Below are 23,292 nucleotides of genomic sequence, written 5' to 3' on the forward strand. Positions count from 1 at the left end.
GGGAGGCATGTGGCATCATCTACAGGGAGGCGTGTGGTATCATCTACAGGGAGGCTGTAAATAGTGTATAGGTGAACATGTGACCTTCCTTTGGTTGTTTTCAGGGGGTTGGGACAAAAAAAGCCTGACCAATGAAATACATCAGTTTTTTTAACGGCCATGAAAAACTGATGCAAAATGGATGTCAAACGGCCATTAAAAACGGACAGATGGACTTGAAATGGATGAAAATTTAGAGACACACTGATGCAAAACGGCCATGAAAAACTGACAGTTGATCAGTTTTAAATGGACATTTTTTTTCACTGTCGTGTGAATAAGGCCTAAGGCCTCATGCACACTTCCATCACCGTTTTAGCGGCCGTTTTTGATGGATCCGTGTGTCCGTTTTTGTTTCCGTGTGCACTCCGTTTCCATTCCGTGTTTCCGTTTAAAAAACGGATGTGAACTTCACTTGAACTTGTCACATGTCCCAGGAAACACCCATAGAAAGGTTACAATAAGTTTTTGGTGCTGTTTTCTTAGCTTCCAGAGCATAGAGAACAGTATGAGATTACTCTGCTTGGCTTACTTTGGATTTACGGGTTGTAATTACGACCCGAAATAGCGGGCCCATAGACTTCTGTTAGCCATGGGTACCTTCCCGTTTTCTCACGGGAAGGTGCCCGAGCCGTTAAAAAGCTAGAACATGTTCTATTTTTTTATTTTACGGGCCATGCTCCTATACTTTATAATGGGAGCACGGCTCGGAAAAATGACCGGCTGCCCGTGGCCGGCCGTGCTCATCTCCTGAAATACTCTGTGCTGCCTTAAACTCTGTGGACAGGTCAGGATCCTGTTTCTTTTAAATGCAGCTGGGGAACCCGCTCGATCCACGATATAAGGCTGCGCTACAGTGCAGCATTTAAAAGAAACAGGATCCTGACCTGTCCACAGAGTTTAAGGCAGCACAGAGTATTTCAGGAGAGGAGCGTGTGATTGGCTGCAGAGGCCGCGGCAGCCTGTGATTGGCTGCAGAGGCCGCGGCAGCCTGTGATTGGCTGCAGAGGCGGTCACGTGACGAGCGTGACCGCCACTACAGCCTGTAATTGGCTGCAGCGAGCGGTGACATGGATGAAACGTCATCGCTGGAGGCCGGACAGGAGGAATGTAAGTATGAACGTATTTATATATTTTTTTTATTACATTAAAATTTTATTTTCCGCGCGCCGAGCATGTACTGTCAAGGTTGCTGAAAGAGTTAGTGCAGCCCATTAACTCTATCAGCACCCTGGACAGTAGCATGCTCGGCGCACGGAAATTACAGGTTCGGTCAGAACTAGTTCGGTCCGAATCAAACTTTTTCGTGAAATTCGGCGAACTAGCCGAACCAAACTTTTCATAAGTTCGCTCATCTCTACTAGAAATAATACAGAATACAACTGTGCAAGGTCTACTCTACCCTCTGACACACTTGAAACTGCGCAAAGTCTATACCGGTCAGAATTTTGGGATTGCAAAGCACATGTTATAAGACAGCAGGTCAATGCGAAAATAACATTACTGTGGGTGTGTAAAGTTTACCTACTGAGAATTACATACAATGGAACAAAAGAAAAGCATGCTCAGAAAACAAGCAGTGCAATGTGTGCATTTACTTACTTATTTTGTGACGCTGGGCACTAGTTCCCTTCTGCCATCTGCGTGTCAAAAGCTCCTTGGCAAGCTCCTCCCACGCGGCGTTCTTTTTATAGCGGTCGTGGTAGCATTCTGTGCTCGTATCCCACAGTTCTGGGTGATCCTGCACCAATGCTATCATTCTTTCCACATCCATCTTCAGAATTGACTGGCTACTGTAGACTGTGAGTCTGTGAACTTTGTCCCACCCAGCCGTTGCTATGGCAACGGATCAGTCAAAAACGGACAGCACACGGAAGCCTTCAGTGTGCCATCCGTTTTTTTCACTGACCCATTGACTTCTATGGGCCACACGGTTACTGAATCACTGAGCAAAGTAGGACATGCTCTACTTTGCACGGAACGGAACAACGGATCCGTTTAAATAACGGAAGTGTGCATGGGGCCATTGCAATGAATGGGTTCAGGGTGCTATCAGTGACAAAAACGGATAGCACCCTGAAGGAAAAAACTGAAGTGTGCATGAGGCCTAACCAATGAAATTCATCAGTTTTTTTAACGGCCATGATAAACTGATGCAAAACGGATGTCAAACGGCCATTAAAAACGGACAGACGGACTGGAAATAGATGAAAATTTAGAGACACACTGATGCAAAATGGCCATGAAAAACTGACAGTTGATCAGTTTTTAATGGACATTTTTTTTCACTGTCGTGTGAATATAGCCTAAGGGTCTGTGCACACACAAAATCAAAAACGTCTGAAAATACGCTCTACGGAGCTGTTTTCAAGGGAAAACAGCTCCTCATTTTCAGGCGTTTTTTTTATTCAAAGTCACGTTTTTCTCTGTGTTTTTTACGGCCGTTTTTGGAGCTGTTTTTCTATAGTCAATGAAAAAGGCTCCAAAAACGTCTCAAGAAGTGACATGCACTTCTTTTCCGCGGGCGTTTTTTTCCGCGGCAGTTTTTAAAAACAGCGGCGTAAAAAAACAACCCGTCTGAACAGAATGCGTATCTTCCATTGAAATCAATGGGCAGATGTTTGAAGGCGTTCTACTTCCGATTCTTCTGACGTCTTTCGGCCGTTTACGGCCCAAAAAATGGTCGAAAATAAGTCGTGTGAACATACCCTAAGAGTAGTCAAACTATGGAATGCCCTACCCCAAGAGGTAGTAATGGCAGATACTATGTCAGCATTTAACTCCTTAATGACCGGGCATGTTTGTACCTTAATGACCAAGCCAGATTTGTCAAATCTGGTATGTCTGACTTTATCAGAGAATAACTCTGTGAAAGTTTTGAATATCCAAGTAATTCTGACATTGTTTTTTTGTCACATGTTGTACTTTATTTTAGTGGTAAAAGTAGACTGATACGATTTGCGGAAATTAATTAAAAAATAGAGAAATTGAAGAAATTTTGTAAAAATGATCATTTTTCCCTATTTTTAACTGCAATATGTCACATATGTACACACATACTGCACAATTTTTTTAATTAAATATATATTTCCATCTCTTTACTCTATTTTGGCAGCACTTTTGAAAAAAAAAAGTTTTTTTTGAGCAATTTGGAAGACTTACAAATTTAGTAATAATTTTATACATTTTGAAGTACATTTTGTTTTCCTGCACCAAGCCAGGTTTTCAGAGGCTCATAGCTGTCAGAATGGTGGAAACCCCCACAAGTGACCCCATTTTGAAAACTACACCCCTTAAGGTATTTATTAAGGGGTGTTGTAAGTATTTTGACCCCACAGTTTTTTTGTAAGAATTCATGCAAAGCAGGCGTAATAAAATTAAATTTCACTTTTTTCATAAAAGTATCACTTTGAAGACCGATTTCTGTGTAAAGTGACCATGAGAATGAAGAAACACACCCCAAAATCTATCACCCTGTTTCTCCTGTTTTCAAAAATGCCCCCATTGTGACCCTAATGCATTGCTTGGACACACGACAGGGCCCGAAAGGGAGGGAGCACCCGGAGGCTTTCAGGACTCCTATTTTGCTTGAAAATGTTTTAGGCCCCACTGTACATTTGGAGAGGTTTTGAGCTACCAGAGCGATAGAAACTCCCCATAAACGACCCCATTTAGAAAACTAGACCGCTTAAGGTATTTATCTAGGGGTGTAGTGCGTACTTTGACCCCACAGTTTTTTGCTAAATTTAATGCATAGCAGGTGAAAAAAAAACAAAAAACACTTTTTTCATAAAAGTATCACTTTGAAGACCGATTTCTGTGTAAAGCGACCATGAGAATGAAGAAACACACCCCAAAATATATCACCCTGTTTCTCCTGTTTTCAAAAATGCCCCCATTGTGACCCTAATGCATTGCTTGGACACACGACAGGGCCCAAAAGGGAGGGAGCACCCGGAGGCTTTCAGGACTCCTATTTTGCTTGAAAATGTTTTAGGCCCCACTGTACATTTGGAGAGGCTTTGAGCTGCCAGAACAATAGAAACTCCCCATAAACGACCCCATTTAGAAAACTAGACCCCATAACGTAATTATTTAGGGGTATAGTAATTATTTTGACCCCACAGTTCTTTGCTAAATTTAATGCATATCAGGTGAAAAAGAAAATAATTTCACTTTTTTCATAAAAGTATTTGTTTGAAGACCGATTTCTTTGTAAAGCGAACATGAAAATGAAGAAACACACCCCAAAATCTATCACCCTCTTTCTCCTGTTTTCAAAAATACCCACATTGTGGCCCTAATGCGTTGTTTGGACACACGGCAGGGCCCCAAAAGAAGGGAGCACCCGGAGGCTTTCAGGACTCCTATTTTGCTTGAAAATGTTTTAGGCCCCACTGTACATTTGGAGAGGCTTTGAGCTGCCAGAACAATAGAAACTCCCCATAAACGACCCCATTTCGAAAACTAGACCCCTTAAGGTATTTATCTAGGGGTATAGTTAGCATTTTGACCACACAGGTTTTTCGCTAAATATATTGGAATTAGTCTGTAAAAATTAAAATGTACTTTTTTTCTGAAACAACATAGAAATTTTTATTATTTACAAGGAATAACGAAGAAAATGCACCCCAACATTTGTAAAGCAATGTCTCCCGATTACGACAATACCCCATATGTGGTAATAAACTGCTGTTTGGACCCACAGCAGGGCTCAGAAGGGAAGGAGCGCCATTTGGATTTATGATTTTGCTGGAATGGTTTTCGTTGCCATGTCGCATTTGCAATGCACTGGAGGGACCAAAACAGGGGAAACCCCCCAAAAGTGATCCCATTTTGGAAAAACCTTCAAGGAATTTTTCTAGGGGTATAGTGAGCATTTACACCCCACGGGTCTTTTGCAGAGTTTATTAGAATTAGGGCGCGAAAATTAATATCAAAATTTTTTCCACTAAAATGTTGAATTTTCTAATTTTCACAAGGGATAAAGGAGGAAAAAAACAACCATTTTTTATAAAGCAATTTCTCCCGAGTACGGAAATACCCCACATGTGGTCATACGTTTTTTCATTAGAAATGAATTAACCCTTTCAGGACTGATCCAGTTTTTGCTTTCTTATTTTAGATTTTCCCTCCCCGCTTTCCAAGAGCCATAACTTTTTTATTTTTCCATCAATAGGGCGGTGTGCGGGCTTATTTCTTGCGGGAGGAGCTGCAGGTTTTATTGGTACCATTTTTTGGTACATAAAAAGTGATTCAAAAGTTGTATTACATTTTTCTTTTAGAGCGAAGGTGACAAAAAAAAACTGAGATTTTGGCGGTTTCAATTATTAAATTTTTTTAAGGTGTGCACTGTGCAAATTAAATAATGGTATATTGTAATAGTTCGGACTTTTACGGACGTAGCGATACCAATTTTGTTCATTTTTTTACATTACTTTAGAAGAAAAATGCGAAAAGGTGTTTTGTTTTTTTAACTTTCAAAAAAAAAATCTCACTACTAATAACTATAATTCTTCTACACATTTTATTAATCAATCCCCTTAGGGGACTTGATCCAGCGATCATTGGATCGCTGGTACAATACACTGCAATACTAATGTATTGCAGTGTATTGTTATTCTTACAGGCTTCTGTAACAGAGCGATCGCTGTACCTGTCCGTTAGTACCGAGGGGGCCTGCTGTAATACACAGCCGACACCCGTAGCGTATGGAGCGGGCTCAGCATGTGAGCCGGCTCCATACATCAACCACCGCACCATGACAGGCAATTAAGTCATAGTGCGCAAAGGGGTTAATGCGCAGCGGATGGTTCAAAGTGAAAATTGCAATTTTCCACTGATATGCCATTTTAGTGCATTATATGTTGTGCCCAGTGTGTGCCACAGAAGACAAATACCTCATAAAACATTAAGCGGGTTCTCTCGGGTATGGCGACACCGTATGTGTGGGCGCAAACTGCTGCTTGGGCACGCTGCAGGGCTCAGAAGGGAGGGAGCGCCATTTTGCTTTTGGAGCGCAGATTTTGCTTGGTAGTTTTTCTGTTTTGGGTTTCGCTGGTATTTCAGTTTATAATGTGGGGACATATGTAATCTGTGCGGGGTACATCAGGGCATAATAAGAGGGTACAATAATGGGGTAAATAAATAATATTTCATAGATATGTGACTGGTGTCGCACTGATAAATGGCGCCCGATCTTATCCACTTTTGGAACATTTTGCATCGCCATATTCTGAAAGCCAGAACTTTTTTATTTTTTCACCACCGGAGCTGCGAGGGCTTATTTGTTGCAGGACAATCTGTAGTTTTCATTGGTACCATTTTGGGGTACGTGTGATTTTTTTTTTTATCACTTTTTGTTCAATTTTTTTGCAATCCTGAGTAAAAAACAGGAATTCTGACACCGTTTTTTAGGTTTTCTTTTTGCGGCGCTCACCGTACGCTATAAATGACATTTTTACTTTATTCTGGGGGTTGGTACGATTACGGCGATACCATATGTATATAGGTTTGGTCCTTTTTTTTAGCGTTTGCACAATAAAATGACTTATTTATAAAAAAAAAAAATTCTGTGTCACCATATTCTGAGAGCCATAATTTTTCTATTTTTTAGTCAAAAAAGCTGTGTAAGGGCTTGTTTTTTGCGGGACGGATAGAAGTTTTTATTGGTACTATTTTTGGGAACATGCGACTTTTTGATCACTTTTTATTCTTTATTTTGGGAGGGGTGGTGACCAAAAAAATTGCGATTCTGTCGTCGTTTTTTATTGATTTTTTTGGGGTGTTCATTGTGCGGGAAAAATAACATTATAGTTTTATAGTTGGGGTCGTTACGAACGCGGGGATACCAAATATGTGTACTTTTTTAACGTGTTCATTTTTTTTCTATAATAAAAGTCTTATTATAGGAAAAAAAAGCATTTTCTGTTTATAGAACTTATAACTTTTATTTTTACACTTTTTTTTAAACATTTTTATTACTTTTTTTTACTTTTTTAACTTGTCCCACTAGGGGACACTTAGTCTTGCAGCTTTGATCGCTGCTAGAGTACATTACACTACACACGTAGTGTGATGTACTCTAACTGTCATTGTGACGTGACTGTCACACTGACAGGAAGCAGAGGAGGAACGGCCGGAGGCTGTTCCTCCGAGGCTTCCGTGCATGGCAACCCGGAGGTCATTATCTGACCTCCGATTGCCGTGACAAGCATCGGTAGCCCCCACGATCACTTCGTGGGGGCTGCCGATGTGCTTCAAACCACTTAAATGCGGCGACGGCAATCCGTCGCCGCACTTAAGGGGTTAACTGCCGAAAGCAGCGGCGATGGTCCGCTGTCCGGCAAGACTGATGTCTCAGCTGTCTAGGACAGCTGTCAGCGCGGGTCTGTCACTCTGTGTTTACACAGAGTGACAGTTTGAAATGCGGACGAAAATGCACGTCCTGGAGCGGGAACTAGCAGCCGACCAGGACGTGCATTTTCGTCCTTGGTCGTGAAAGGGTTAAAAAGGGATAGATGTTTATTTACTGACAACTGGCATTGAGTTTTCTAATTAATCCAGTAACGAAAGACGTGTAATTGACTGGGAAAGGCTGGACTTGATGGACCTTTGTCTTTTTTCAAAATATGTAACTATAATGCACAAACCCGGACAAAAGAGAAGGTGAAGCACCTGCTGAGAATATGGTGCAGCCTGTTGAACAGTAGCAGACTGTACTCGGCATTGTTCACTATCATTTTGATAAATCAAAGGGATGCGAAAGGAAACATTAAACAAAATCGTAACAAGAGAAGACCAGGATACCACCTTTTTTCCACGCCGCACTTCGCATTTGTCTGTCAGCGAAAAGTGGAAGGGAACTGTAAGGGCATGACCACACATGGCGGAATTCCTCCGCAACTGTCCGCATCAATGCCGCACAGAATCTGCGTTGCAGATTCTGCAGCGGATCTGCACAAAATGTGCAGAAAATTGATGCGGACTGGCCGCTGCGGACTGCAGGAAAAGTGCTTCTCTTCTCCCTATTCAGTGCAGGATAGAGAGAAGGGACAGCACTTTCCCTAGTGAAAGTCAAAGAAATTCATACTTACCGCCCGTTGTCTTGGTGACGCGTCCCTCTTTCGGCATCCGGCCCGACCTCCCTGGATGACGCTCCAGTCCATGTGACCGCTGCAGCCTGTGCTTGGCCTGTGATTGGCTGCAGCCGTCACTTACACTGAAACGTCATCCTGGGAGGCCGGACTGGAGACAGACGCAGGGAGTTCTCGGTAAGTATGAACTTATATTTTTTTTTACAGATACATGTATATTGAGATCGGTAGTCACTGTCCCGGGTGCAGAAACAGTTACTGCCGATCGCGTAACTCTTTCAGCACCCTGGACAGTGACTATTTACAGACGTCTCCTAGCAACGCTCCCGTCATTACGGGAGCCCCATTGACTTCCTCAGTCTGGCTGTAGACCTAGAAATACATAGGTCCAGCCAGAATGAAGAAATGTCATGGTAGTAAAAACAATACGCTCCGCAGCACACATAAGATCTGCGGACTTCATTGCGGAATTTTGACTCTCCATTGAAGTCAATGGAGAAATTCCGCCATGAGTCCGCAACCAGTCCGCCACTGCTCCGCAACAGACAGAGCATGCTGCGGACACCAAATTCCGCTCCGCAGCCTATGCTCCGCAGCGGAATTGTACGCATCGTGTAAACGAACACTGCTAAATTAAAGTGAAAGTCAATGGAGAAACGGCTCCGCTGCGGATTAACGCTGCGGAGTGTCCGCAGCGGAATTTAAGTGAAATTCCGCCATGTGTGAACCCGCCCTTAGAAATGAATACTTGTGTTTTCTCCAAGATTTCGACAAGATTGTTTCAGGAACATGAAGAACATCTTGAAGACTGACACAAAGTGTGGAGAAGTTCATCTCCTGTTTACTTTCATCATTCATTTCTAAGTTTAATTAAAGTGTACCTCCAGTTATAACTGGAAACATGCTGCTGAATTTACTTTAATCTTCAAGATACCCATCGAATGTATTAGGAAATTACTGCTTCTTAGGGCACATTCACACCTGGCGGAATTGCTGTTGGATTCCGCTTCGGCCAGTCCGCAGTGGAATTCTGCAGCAGCCGTTTTTTCATTTATTTCTATACATTCTTAGGCAAGTTAGTTCAGACATTGCGGAAAACTCCGCTGTGGACCATAGGCAAAAGGTGCAGAATTTTCCCTCCGCAGCATGCACTGACTGTTGCGGAGAAGAAGCGGAATTTCACTGCGGATTTCAGCCTCTGCAATGCAAAAACTGAAATCTGTGGCAAGTCCGCTGTGATATCTGCAACGTCTGAATTACCTGTCAAATATGCAAATGTTGGTGCAGATTCATTCCGTAATTGCCCCAAATCTGCACCAACATTTGCAGCGGAAAAATTCTGCCATGTCTAAACGTGCTCTTACTGTGTAAGGGTACATTTACATGAGTAGCAGTTTTCAAAATGGCAAAACCATGCCATTTTTGTAAAAAAAACAAACACTGCGGATTAGTGCAACGAAATATCAAAAATCATGGCAAAAAAACCCCACAAAAAAGACTCATGTAGATATACTCTTAGGGCACGGCCAGACGTGGCGGATTTCCTCCGCAGCTGTCCGAATCAATGCCGCACCTAATCCGGGTTGCGGATTACGGCTGCGGATCTGCCCAAAATGTGCAGTAAATTGATGCGGACTAGCTGCTGCGGACTGCGGTAAAAGTGCTTCCCTTCTCTCTATCAGTGCAGGATAGAGAGAAGGGACAGCACTTTCCCTAGTGAAAGTAAACGCATTTCATACTTACCGGCCGTTGCCTTGGTGACGCGTCCCTCTTTCGGCATCCAGCCCTACCTCCCTGGATGACGCGGCAGTCCATGTGACCGCTGCAGCCTGTGATTGGCTGCAGCCGTCACTTAGACTGAAACGTCATCCTGGGAAGCCGGACTGGAGACAGAAGCAGGGAGTTCTCGGTAAGTAGGAACTTCTATTTTTTTACAGGTTGCTGTATATTGGGATCGGTAGTCACTGTCCAGGGTGCAGAAACAGTTACTGCCGATCGCTTAACTCTTTCAGCACCCTGGACAGTGACTATTTACTGACGTCTCCTAGCAACGCTCCCGTAATTCCGGGAGCCCCATTGACTTCCTCAGTCTGGCTGTAGACCTAGAAATACATAGGTCCAGCCAGAATGAAGAAATGTCATGGCAAAAAAGCAAGACGCATCCGCAGCACACATAACATGTGCATGACATCTGCGGACTTCATTGCGGAATTTAGAATCTCCATTGAAGTCAATGGAGAAATTCCGCCATGAGTCCGCAACCAGTCCGCCACTGCTCCGCAACAGCCCGAGCATGCTGCGGACACCAAATTCCGCTCCGCAGCCTATGCTCCGCAGCGGAATTTTACTCAACGTCTAAACGAACACTTCTAAATAGAAGTGGAAGTCAATGCAGAAACGGCTCCGCTGCGGATTAACGCTGCGGAGTGTCCGCAGCGGAATTCAAGTGAAATTCCGCCACGTGTGAACCCAGCCTTATAGCAGTAGGAAATTCATTGCTGCACGGTCCTGCAGCTGTCTGTAAGGGCATATTCACACATGGCAGATTTGTTTCAGAAATTTCCACTGTGCCGTTCATCTCAATGGGTCCGGCAGAAATCAATGCACATGCTGCAGAAGCAAACACATTCAGATGTATGGGATGAAATTTCTGCAAACGATCTGCTGTGTGTGAATATACTCTAAGGGCATGACCAGATGTAGCATATTTTTTCCGCCACTGTCCAGATCAACGCCGCACATAATCTGCGTTGCAGATTCTGTTGCGGCTCTGCCTAAAATGAGCATTAAATTGATGCGGACTAGCCGTTGCGTATTGAGGTGAAAGTACTTACCTTCTCTCTACCTTCTCTTACCTTCTCCCTAGTAAAAGTAACAGAAATTCATACTTACCCGGCCGTTGTCTTGGTGACGCGTCCCTCTTTCGACATCCAGCCCAACCTCCCTGGATGAAGCTGCAGTCCATGTGACCGCTGCAGCCTGTGATTGGTCTGTGATTGGCTGCAGCCGTCACTTAGACTGAAACATCATCCCGGGAGGCCGGACTGGAGACAGAAGCAGGGAGTTCTCGGTAAGTATGAACTTCTATTTTTTTCACAGGTTGATGTATATTGTGATCTGAAGTCACTGTCCAGGGTGCTGAAACAGTTACTGCCGATCGCTTAACTCTTTCAGCACCCTGGACAGTGACTATCTACTGACGTCGCCTAGCAACGCTCCCGTAATTACGGGTGCACACACGCAGTCACCCGTAATTACGGGAGCCCCATTGACTTCTATGAGCCTGCACGTGCCATAATAACGGCCTGTGATTACAGGCGTTTTTACGTTAGTGTGCATGGGGCCTCAGTCTGGCTATAGAGCTAGAAATACATAGGTCCAGCCAGAATGAAGAAAGATCATGTTCGTAAAACAAATACGCTACGCAACACACATAACATCTGCGGACTTCATTGCGGAATTTTGACTCTCCATTGAAGTCCGCAACAAGTCCGCTACATGTCCGCAACAACCAGTGTTCCGCACCGCAGCCAATTCCGCCATGTCTGGTCATGCCCTTAGGATGGATTTACACACAGTGTTTTGCTGCTTTTTTGTGCAGTTTTTGCAGAGGCGGATTAAGTAAACCATATTATGTATGGGGGCGAGCAATTGTTACTACGATTGTTCGTTCCCATGCATTTCCATCATGTTGGCAACACATCTCCCTGAGGGAGATGTGCTCCCGACAAAGATAATCGTTGCCCTGTTTACACAAGGCAGTGATCGGGAATGAGCGATCATATGAATGCTCGTTTTCCCTATTATTCGCCCGTATAAAAGGGCCTTAAGAATCTTACCTATGAGGGTGTATTCACACTGTGCGTTTTTGCTGTGCGTCCAAAACGCGGTAAAAACGCATAAAAAAAAGTGGCAAAAAAGCACAGTGTGAATACACCCTAAATGTACCTGATACTTTATCTCAGCCCCATTCAAGTAAATAGGTAGGGCTGAGCTTGTAATGAGCTAAAATAAGAGTCACAGTCGCATATATCGAAGTGTGCTACATCTGGTACAACAGTGAAGGGGCTGAGACTCTCCAGCACATATAAAATTAGAATATTAATTAATATTTGGTAACATTACATGATACAGTTAATAAGTCTGGATTCATACAGAGCGTTTTGCTGCGTTTTTGTGAGTTTTTCCTGCCGGTTTTAATTTTTAAACTTTTCCTGCTATTATTTTTTATGCACTTTTCAGTGCGGCCAGATGTTACATTAAATTCTATAGTAAAATATCAAATGCACTACACACAACTGTTTTTAGTTTGTGGCATTTCTGAGGCAATTTTGTAGTCAATGGCGGTTTTTTTCCAAACCCAAATTCTTTGGTTATGGCGGTTTTTTCCAGCCGTTTTTCCCATAGACTTCTCTATAGGAATTCTGAAACATCAGAAAAAAAAGGATGTCACACCACAATGACGCCAAATGAAAAACTCCATGCACAGTCATAAGGCTCCGTGCACACGGCTCAGCTATGTGCTTCGAGCCCAATACCACATCTAGCACTTGCTCTCCATGGTGCTGCCAAAAGTGTACATGAGTTATTGAAGGTGCCTGTATCCTATCCGTGGAGATGGTTTGTTGTGATTGACGGACCTACAGTATGTTTCATGACGCAGTGTACAGAATACATGTGCTGTTCAATACACTAATATGTTTCATATAAAAGGCATATAAGTTGGATTTTACTGTATGTTAGTCATAACATTACATCTGAATATAAAAGTACAATATAGCTAATAATTTATTTAATTTGTCACTGACACTGTACTACAAGTTATACAAGACAGAAGTTCAGTACTGTGGAAGTTATAAATGCTGAGCAGTATTGAAAACCAGCCACACAAGATAGGATGTAAGTAGCTTAAAGGGATGATCCAATATCCAGCCCTGCCACGAGCTACAGGTGAAATCTAACAATATAATAAACATTGAACAAATTGCTGGGATTTTTCAAATGTTTAGAGGAGACCAAGTATCTCAGATGCTCATCAAATAATTAATAAAATAAAAATTTACCAACATGCAAAACACACTGGCTCACATTAATAATGGCGAATTTTGCACCATTGATACTAAAGAGGGTAGTTGGGGAGAATTGCATTGATTTTATTAAAAGCTGCATGTCCCTTGATACATCTTGTCCATTTGAAATTGCCTGAATGTTTGATTATTTTTTATGGCTGCTATTAGCAGTAACACATTTGCACCACTAATTTACGCCTTTTTTGAATCTTTTAATAAGTACGTCTGAAAGTATGTTTCAAGCTTGACCATTCTTTCTTTTCTCTATACTGTTGTTTTTTTTTTTAGTGTGAGAAGACAAATGCCGAAAATTTGGCGACATTTTGGTGCAATGTTAGATTTTTTTTTTTTAACCTGTGCAGTTTTCACTAAAATCATAACCAAAATCATTTAATAATCAATGTAGGCCATCATTTTCAAGTTACCTTGTTAGTTTATCAATGAGTTATCTGTTAAGTGAATTAATATTTTAATCAGATGACCATGAATCAGATGACCAATATGACCACACAGATTATGCATTCTCATTAATGAAAGATGAAGATCCTCTTACATGGCCCGATATGGGCCGATCAACGAGCGCCGATCAACGAGACATCTCGTTGATCGGCGCTCGTTTGTTCCTTTCAAAAGGAGCAATGATCAGTAATGTATGGGGACGAGCGATCATTACTATAATCACTCGTCCCCATATATTTTTATGTTGTTGGCAGCACATCTCCCTGGTTACACAGGGAGATTTACTGCCAACAAGGATGATTTTTAATTCTGGATAAAAGAGCAGATCAGCCGATGAACGATCGTTTGCTCGTTCATCGGCTGATCGTTGCCCTGTTTACACAGGGCAATGATCGGTAATGAGAGTTCATATGTATTGATTATTGGCTCATGTAAAAGGGCTCTAAGGAAGGGTTCACATTGTGTTTTTTTGTTGCATTTTAAAAAAAAAAGGATAGTTAAATATCGCCTTTTTGCAGAGGCGTAGCTAGGTTCTCCAGCACCCGGGGCAAAGATTCAGTTTGGCGCCCCCCCAACCTCTTTCCCGACATCTCCTTCCCCCTCGCCGTGTTTGTTTTCTCTACCAATCGACGTGTCATTTCTTTTCCACATTTCTTTTTATGTAACGCGAGCATAAAAACATTTGTACATTTTACAAGTATATAGTTCCCCAGAACCAAGCTCAGTACATATATACAGCACCAGCACAAATGCAGCTCAGTTTAATGCAACCCCTGCTGTACAGGTTTGTACGGCGTAAAACTACAGCTCCCAGCATGGCCCGAACAATGGTAAGGATATGCTGGGAGTTGCTGTTTCACAAAAAATAAATCCTATCATAATCATACCACCCATTATCTCGCTGCAGATCATACAGTGACTACATTACTGATTAGAGTCAGAATAAACATTTATATTAAGTGACTCACCGGTGACGTCTCAGATTCTAGTTCTTTTTCTCCATTTGGTCCAGACCTCTATGATGACTTCTCCCGGTCACAGCCCATTTCTGCAGTTTGCCGCTCAGATGTCTTCAGCTTCTCACTTTTCCAACATTTCTACACCTATAAATAAAGATAAAGTTCTCATTATACCACACACTACGCCCCTAAATATAATAGCGCCATACACTGTACCTCTAATTATAAAAACACCATACACCGTGTCCCACACACACACTCTGTGCCCCCTGTAGATAGTGTCTGCCATAGAGCCCCCTCTATATAGTGCCCCCATAGAGCCCCATGTAGATAGTGCCACCATATAGCCCACCCCTGTATATAGTGTCCCACAAATAACTCCCTCTATAGTGCTCTACAGATAGCCCATCCCTGTATATAGCCCTCTGTAGATATAGCCCACCCCTGTATATAGTGCTCCACAGATAGCCCACCCCTTTATATAGCCCCCCTGTAGATATAGCACACCCCTGTATATAGCGCTCCACAGATAGCCCACCCCTGTATATAGCCCCCCTGTAGATATAGCCCACCCCTGTATATAGTGCTCCACATATAGACCACCCCTGTATATAGTATTTCACAGATAGCCCACCCCTGTATATAGCCCCCCTGTACATATAGTCCACCCCTGTATATAATGCTCCACTAGATAGTCCACCCCTGTATATAGTGCTCCACAGATAGCCCACCCCTGTATATACTATATATAGGGGTGGGCTATCTGTGGAGCACTATATACAGGGATGGACTATATGTACAGGGGGGGCTATATACAGGGGTGGGCTTTCTGTGGAACACTATAGGGGGAGCTATTTGTGGGATACTATATACAGGGGTGGGCTATATCTACAGGGGGACTATATACAGGGGTGGGCTATATCTACAGGGGGGCTATATACAGGGGTGGGTGATCTATGGAGCACTATATACAGGGGTGGGCTATATCTACAGGGGGACTATATACTATATAGCCCCTCGGAGATATAGCCCACCCCTGTATATAGTGCTCCATAGATCGCCCACCCCTGTATATAGTCCCCCTGTAGCTATAGCCCACCCCTGTATATGGTGCTCCATAGATAGCCCACCCCAGTATATAGCCCCCCCTGTAGATAGACAGCCCCCGCATATAGATAAAGCCCCCACATAGAAAAAGTCCCCCCATAGATAAACAGATAAAGTCCCCCCTCCGTAGATAAAGTCCCCCGTAGATAAAGTCCCCCTTGTAGATAAAGTCCCCCCTGTAGATACAGCCACACACTTTTTTTTATTGCAATTAAAAAAAACAAAAAACAATTCAAACTCCCACACCGGCCGGCAGCAATGGAGACCTGCTCTCTTCTGTGCAGGTCATTCATTGCTTCTAATTGTACCTGTGTCCTATAGACACAGGTACAATTATAGTGCAGGAGGTGCTGGCGCTGGCGTCCCCCTCTAAGTTGCGCCCGGGGCACATGCCCCGCCTTCCCCCCCTAGTTACGCCCCTGCCTTTTTGGTTTATTTATTTTATTTCCAGCACCTACTAAAAAATGTCACAACCCGGATAATCCCCTTAACTATAGAACTTAGTTTTATTACTATTTATCCAAAGGAAGGTAAAAAAATATTACCCAATACCCAATAGGCATGGAACAATCTGCCCAAAAATTTTCCCATCTGATCCCAAGTGGCGATTAGACTGGATCACTATTGAAAGAAGAATGACATTGACATAGGCGCTAATATTTTTTTGTTCTAGAAAATTATCTATGCTATACTAATACTTACCTATCCTTGCCCCCGGTGATCCAACGTTGTCACTCTGGCACCACTCCCAATGGTAGTTTACATGCACGTAACATGTAACCGCTGCAGTCAATCAGAGGGCTCAGCGAGGCTCACTGGTGTCGAATCCTATTCCTGGCATAATGCCAGAAATACAACATAGGACCACTGAGCCCCGCTGAGCCCTCTGATTGGCTGTAGCGGTGACATGCTAAGTGCATGTGATCAACCACCAGGAGTGCTGCTGGATCGCCGGGGGCAAGGATAGGTAAGTATTGCTTTTTTGGTTTATTTATTTGATTTCCAGCCTCTAATAAATATTTTTCACATTCCGGATAAGCCCTTTAAGGTGTTAAACATTTCCCTATCAGTTTCTGACACTGACAATTATTTAAGATAGAAATATGGAAATAAACAGTTGTCCACAATTGTCTGTTTGCGTCATTAGTGAACTGCCACTGTAAGGATGATATTTCCATATTGTTTTAGCATAGTATACAAAAAGGTACATTTGATTTGATTTTAGAAAGAAGGAGCTATTGTCTGACTACTAACCTTTTTTAAGCCAATGCACTTGCCATAAAACTTGGAGACCCTCAGCTCAATAAGGTTATGGCACATATCTTAAGCCCTGGATTTACATAATTTATTTGAGTTATCACATATTCATACAGAGTTATCACATATTTTGATCAGAACCTGAGCATTTGACTTTATTCCTTTTTATTACCGGCAGATTGAAAAGATTGTCCATCAATATGAATATATTTGATATCAGTTCACCCTTCTGTTTGATGATTTGTGCAGGCTGAAATGTCAAAAACCTCCTTGTCCTGTCTTTATACTAAATAATCAGATTTTATTGGTCCTTGGCTGTAATTATTTGAGAGCAATTTACAAAAGACATACATATTATCACAAGTTCATGAATAGCTTGAATTTCATCTTAACGTAATCTGCTGTTATGGGTAGAAAGGGAGCAATTAATACATAAAGTGTAAGTTCCCTATATAAATAATTTTATTCTTTCTATGCGAGAAATAAAGCTTTCTTTTTATTTTTCTGTTGATTTCATATTTAAGGTTGTTACATCATCCACTGCCAGCAAATAAGCAAATGTATATTCTGGGTGATAGGTCAAAGACTGTGATGTCACATTCCACCATAAGAACATCATACAAACAGTCAAACATGGTGGTGGTAGTGTGATGATCTGGGGCTGCTTTACCTCTGCAGGATCTGGACAACTTGTCATAATTGATGAAACCATGATTTCTGAATATCTATCATAAAATCCTGAAGGAGAATGCCCACCCATCAGTTCATGACCTAAAGCTCAATTGCACTGTGATCCGAAACACACAAGCAACTCTATCTCTTTTTGGTGTAAAAGAAACAAAATGAAGGTTTTGGAGTGGCCGAATCGAAGTCCAGACTTGAATCCCATTGAGATGCTGTGGCAAGAACCAGTCAGTTCATGCTCGAAAACTTTCCAATGTAGCCGAATTAAAAGAATCCTGCAAAGAAGAGTGGGCCAAATTCCTCCACAGCGATCTAAAAAACTCATTGCAAGTTATTGCTGTTTTTACTGCCAAGTCTGGCATAACCAGTTATAAAGATTAGGGGGGGAGGCAATTACTTTTTAACATGGGTGATATAGGTCTTGAATAAAATTTGAACCTCAATAAATCAAATGATTAGTTAAATCTGTATTTTGTGTTTATTCATGTTATCTTATAGTATCCCCTTGTTTCCGCAGCCACTTTTTATTTATCTTAGTTTTTTTCTCCCTGAATATCAAAAGCCATAACTCTTTTATTTTTCTGTTGATATAGCCATATGAGGGCTTATTTATTGGAAGATGAGTTGTAGTTTTTTCGTGGCACCATTTATTGTACCATATAATCTACTGAGAAACTCGAAAAACATTCTTTGTTGGGGAGAATTGGATAAAAACAGTGATTAATAAAAAAAATGTTGGCTTTATTTTTCATAGTATTCACCGTGCTAATGTTAATTACAGCGATAAGTTTTACTACATTTACAAAGAACAAAATAATTAAAAAAAATAATTTGTGTCGCCATATTATGACACCCATTTTTTTATTTCAATTTTTTTAACATTCCTATAAGGGAAACATGGGAAAAGTTTTTTTGTTTTTTTGTTTCTTTTAATATTTTTTTGTACAGTACTGTGTAAAAGTTTTAGGCAGTTGTGGAAAAATGCTGCAAGGTACGAATCCTTTCAAAAATAGAAGTGTTAATAGTTGTTTTTTTATCAATTAATAAAATACAAAGTGAATGAACAGAAGAGAAATCTAAATCAAATCAATATTTGGTGTGACCACCCTTTGCCTTCAAAACAGCATCAATTCTTCTAGGTACACTTGCACAAAGTCATGGATTTTGTAGGATTACAGTTAAGTGTATTATAAACGAATTATACCAAACAGGTGGCAACGATCATCATTTTCATAATAGTTGTGTAGGACACTTATAACTGGACGAGGAACAGCCAAAGTCTGCTACAAAAGTGAGTTTGTGGAAGATAATTTCATGTCACAGATATGGCACGACGGAGCAAAGAAACAAGGTAGTTATACTGCATCAGCAAGGTCTTTGCCAGGCATAGATTTCAAAGCAGACTGGGGTTTCAAGATGTGCTGTTTAAGCTCTTTTTAAGAAACACGAAGAAACGGACTGTAGACTTAGTGCAGCAGATCAAAGACACATCATGCTTACTTCCCTTCAAAATCAGAAGTTGTCCAGCAGTGCCATAAGATCAGAACTGTCAGAAACCAGTGGGACCCAGGTACGCCCATCTACTGTTTGGAGAAATCTGACCAGAATTTGTCTTCATGGAAGAATTGTGGCCATTCAGCGCCTTTCTACGAGTGAAGCGGCGCGATAATTTGCGCCGCTTGCGTCATTGAAAGGCACTGAATGACAGGGAAAGTCATTCTGCCCAGCCAATCAGCACCTTTCATTGACACTTCGTTCAACCCCAGGAGACCTGCGCAGAAGAGTGCAGGTGTCCATTGCTGCCGGACGGGATTAAGGTGAGTTTAAATTGTTTGGTATTTTATTGTAATAAAAAAGTGTGTGGCTTTATCTACGGGGGTGGCTTTATCTACAGGGGGGCTATATACAGGGGTGGGCTATCTGTGGAGCACTATATACAGTGGTGGACTATATGTGGAGCACTATATACAGGGGTGGGCTATATCTACAGGGGGGCTATATACAGGGGTGGGCTATCTGTGGAGCACTATATACAGTGGTGGACTATATGTGGAGCACTATATACAGGGGTGGGCTATATCTACAGGGGGGCTATAGACAGGGGTGGGCTATCTCGAGCACTATATACAGGGGTGGACTATATGTGGAGCACTATATACAGGGGTGGACTATGTGGGGAGCACTATATACAGGTGTGGGCAATATCTACAGGGGGGCTATGTACAGAGGTGGGCTATCTGTGGAGCACTATATACAGGAGTGGACTATATGTGGAGCACTATATACAGGGGTGGACTATGTGTGGAGCACTATATACAGGGGTGGGCTATATCTACAGAGGGCTATATACAGGGATGGGCTATCTGTAGAGCACTATAGAGGGAGTTATTTGTGGGACACTATATACAGGGGTGGGCTATATGGTGGCACTATCTACATGGGGCTCTATGGGGGCACTATATAGAGGGGGCTCTATGGCAGACACTATCTACAGGGGGCACAGAGTGTGTGTGTGGGACACGGTGTATGGTGTTTTTATAATTAGAGGTACAGTGTATGGCGCTATTATATTTAGGGGCGTAGTGTGTGGTATAATGAGAACTTTATCTTTATTTATAGGTGTAGAAATGTTGGAAAAGTGAGAAGCTGAAGACATCTGAGCGGCAAACTGCAGAAATGGGCTGTGACCGGGAAAAGTCATCATAGAGGTCTGGACCAAATGTAGAAAAAGAACTAGAATCTGAGACGTCACCGGTGAGTCACTTAATATAAATGTTTATTCTGACTCTAATCAGTAATGTAGTCACTGTATGATCTGCAGCGAGATAATGGGTGGTATGATTATGATAGGATTTATTTTTTGTGAAACAGCAACTCCCAGCATATCCTTACCATTGTTCGGGCCATGCTGGGAGCTGGAAACAAATTAGTGCAAACCTATACGGAAGGGGTTGCACTAAATTGAGTTGTATTTGGGCTGGTGCTGTATATATGTACTGAGCTTGGTTCTGGTGTTTTGTATGGAACCATATTGCTTGTAAAATATACAAATGTTTTTATGCTCGAGTTACATTAAAAAAAAATGTGTTAAAGAAATTAAACGTCATTGATTGGTAGAGAAAACAAACAAGGCGAGGGGGAAGGAGATGTCGGGAAAGAGGTTGGGGGGGGGGGGGGGGGGTGCCAAACTTAATCTTTGCCCCGGGTGCTGGAGAACCTAGCTACGCCTCTGCTCTAACAGTCCATCAGCAATTGTTAGCCATAAAATTCATAATCTCAGGCATTTACATGTAATCTACCAGAAAGAAGCAGGCTGATTTAAGGTAACAGTGGGCCTCCTTACTGACTGAGCCCCTATGCAGGTATGTTTGCCCTGAATTTAAAGGCAAAGGGTGGTCACGCAAAATATTGATTTTATTTAGTATTCTCTTCTGTTCATTCATTTTTTATTTTGTCAAAGAGGCTCTGTCACCAGATTTTGCAACCCCTATCTGCTATTACAGCAGATAGGCGCTGCAATGTAGATTACAGTAACGTTTTTATTTTTAAAAAACAAGCATTTTTGGCCAAGTTATGACCATTTTTGTATTTATGCAAATGAGGCTTGCAAAAGTCCAAGTGGGCGTGTTTAAAGTAAAAGTCCAAGTGGGCGTGTATTATGTGCGTACATCGGGGCGTTTTTAATACTTGTACTAGCTGGGCGTTCTGACGAGAAGTATCATCCACTTCTCTTCAGAACGCCCAGCTTCTGGCAGTGCAGAGTCGATGTAGCTACTTACCTGCAAACGCCGATGCTGCTGCAGAATCAACTGTAGCCTCTGGTGCCGATGTGTCCTCGCTCGTCCGACACGATGCAGGACCTGTGAGTGACGACAGCGTGATCTCTCGAGAACACGCTGTCTGCACTGCCAGAAGCTGGGCGTTCTGAAGAGAAGTGGATGATACTTCTCGTCAGAACGCCGAGCTAGTAAAAGTAGTAAAAACGCCCCGATGTACGCACATAATACACGCCCAGTTGGACTTTTACTTTAAACACGCCCACTTGGACTTTTGCAAGCCTCCTTTGCATAAATACAAAAATGGTCATAACTTGGCCAAAAATGCTCGTTTTTTAAAAATTAAAACGTTACTGTAATCTACATTGCAGCGCCTATCTGCTGCAATAGCAGATAGGGGTTGCAAAATCTGGTGACAGAGCCTCTTTAAATGATAAAATAACTAACACTACTATTTTTTGAAAGCATTCTTACTTTGCAGCATTTTTCCACAACTGCGTAAACCTTTTGTACAGTACTGTATATAAGAAAAAAATGAGTTCCCCAGGGGACTTGTACAAGCAATCGTTACATCACTTGCACAATATACTGCAATAATTATGTATTAAACAAAATGTTTTTTTTTTTCTGTCATCATAGCCATATTTGTGTTTTGCGGGAGGAGTTGTAGTTTTTCATGGCACCATTTAATGCACAATTTAATGTACTGGAAAACTGACAAAAATATTATTTGTAGGGTGGAATGTAAAAAAACAAAACATTGATTCTTCCATTGTTTTTTGGTTTTACGGCATTCACTATGTGGTAAATATGACATGCTAACTTTATTCTGCGGGTCACTACGATGACAGCAATGCCAAATTTATATTGTTTTTTTATGTTTCTATCAGAGCCATAACTTTTTTATTTTTGTATCGATTGAGCGGTGTGAGGGCTTGTTTTTTTGCAGGGCCACATGTTGTTTTTATTACTACCATTCTTGGCTACATGTCACTTTTTTATCACTGCAGATATAGTAAAAAAAACAAAAAAAAACAATATTGTTTGTGACTACTCCCTATTTTTCAGATTAGTTCCATTTCTGAATACTGTTTTTTTAATTTATACGATTAAATAAAATATACTCTTTTAAAGTGAGATATGCACTCTGACATGTTCTATGTAGACATTAAATACATATGTATTTCAATATATCGTGATTTTTATTGGCTCCTATTATTAGGAGAAAAAAGATGGCAGACTGGAGGCCTTCAGTAGGCACCCAGGCTGCCATGACAACCATCGGCATGCCGCCATAGAATAGTGGGGAGGAAGCGATAGGCAGAGGAAGAGGGGTTGTTCCCTCCTTTTAACAGCTTAGGTGCCGCAGTCACTATTGATTGTGGCATTTAAGTGGTTAAACAGCTGAGATCGAAGTGATCTCTGATTCCTGCCATTGCAGTGTGGTGTCGTTTGTATCATACAATATAGGGTGGGCTTAGCCCGTGAGTGATCATTATACTTACCGTACTTGGCTATGAGGTATCTTAAGCCAAATGTTGGGAAGAGGATAAAAATAGTTGGTAGATTTGAAACATTTAAAGGTGACAAATTAAAAATAATAGGATTAATTGGGTGACGGGCAAACTTTTTTTTAACAATACTGCATATATATATACATATATATATATATATATATATATATACATATATATATATATATATATATATATATATATATATATATATATATATATATATATATATATATATATATATATATATATATATATATAAATAAAGAAAGAAAATCTTGCAGCACTCCAATAAGCAAAATCGTGAAGTTTATTCAGTCCACATCAAGCAA

The sequence above is a fragment of the Rhinoderma darwinii genome, chromosome 5 (assembly GCF_050947455.1).
Source record: "Rhinoderma darwinii isolate aRhiDar2 chromosome 5, aRhiDar2.hap1, whole genome shotgun sequence".
In the NCBI taxonomy this organism is placed as follows: Eukaryota; Metazoa; Chordata; class Amphibia; order Anura; family Rhinodermatidae; genus Rhinoderma; species Rhinoderma darwinii.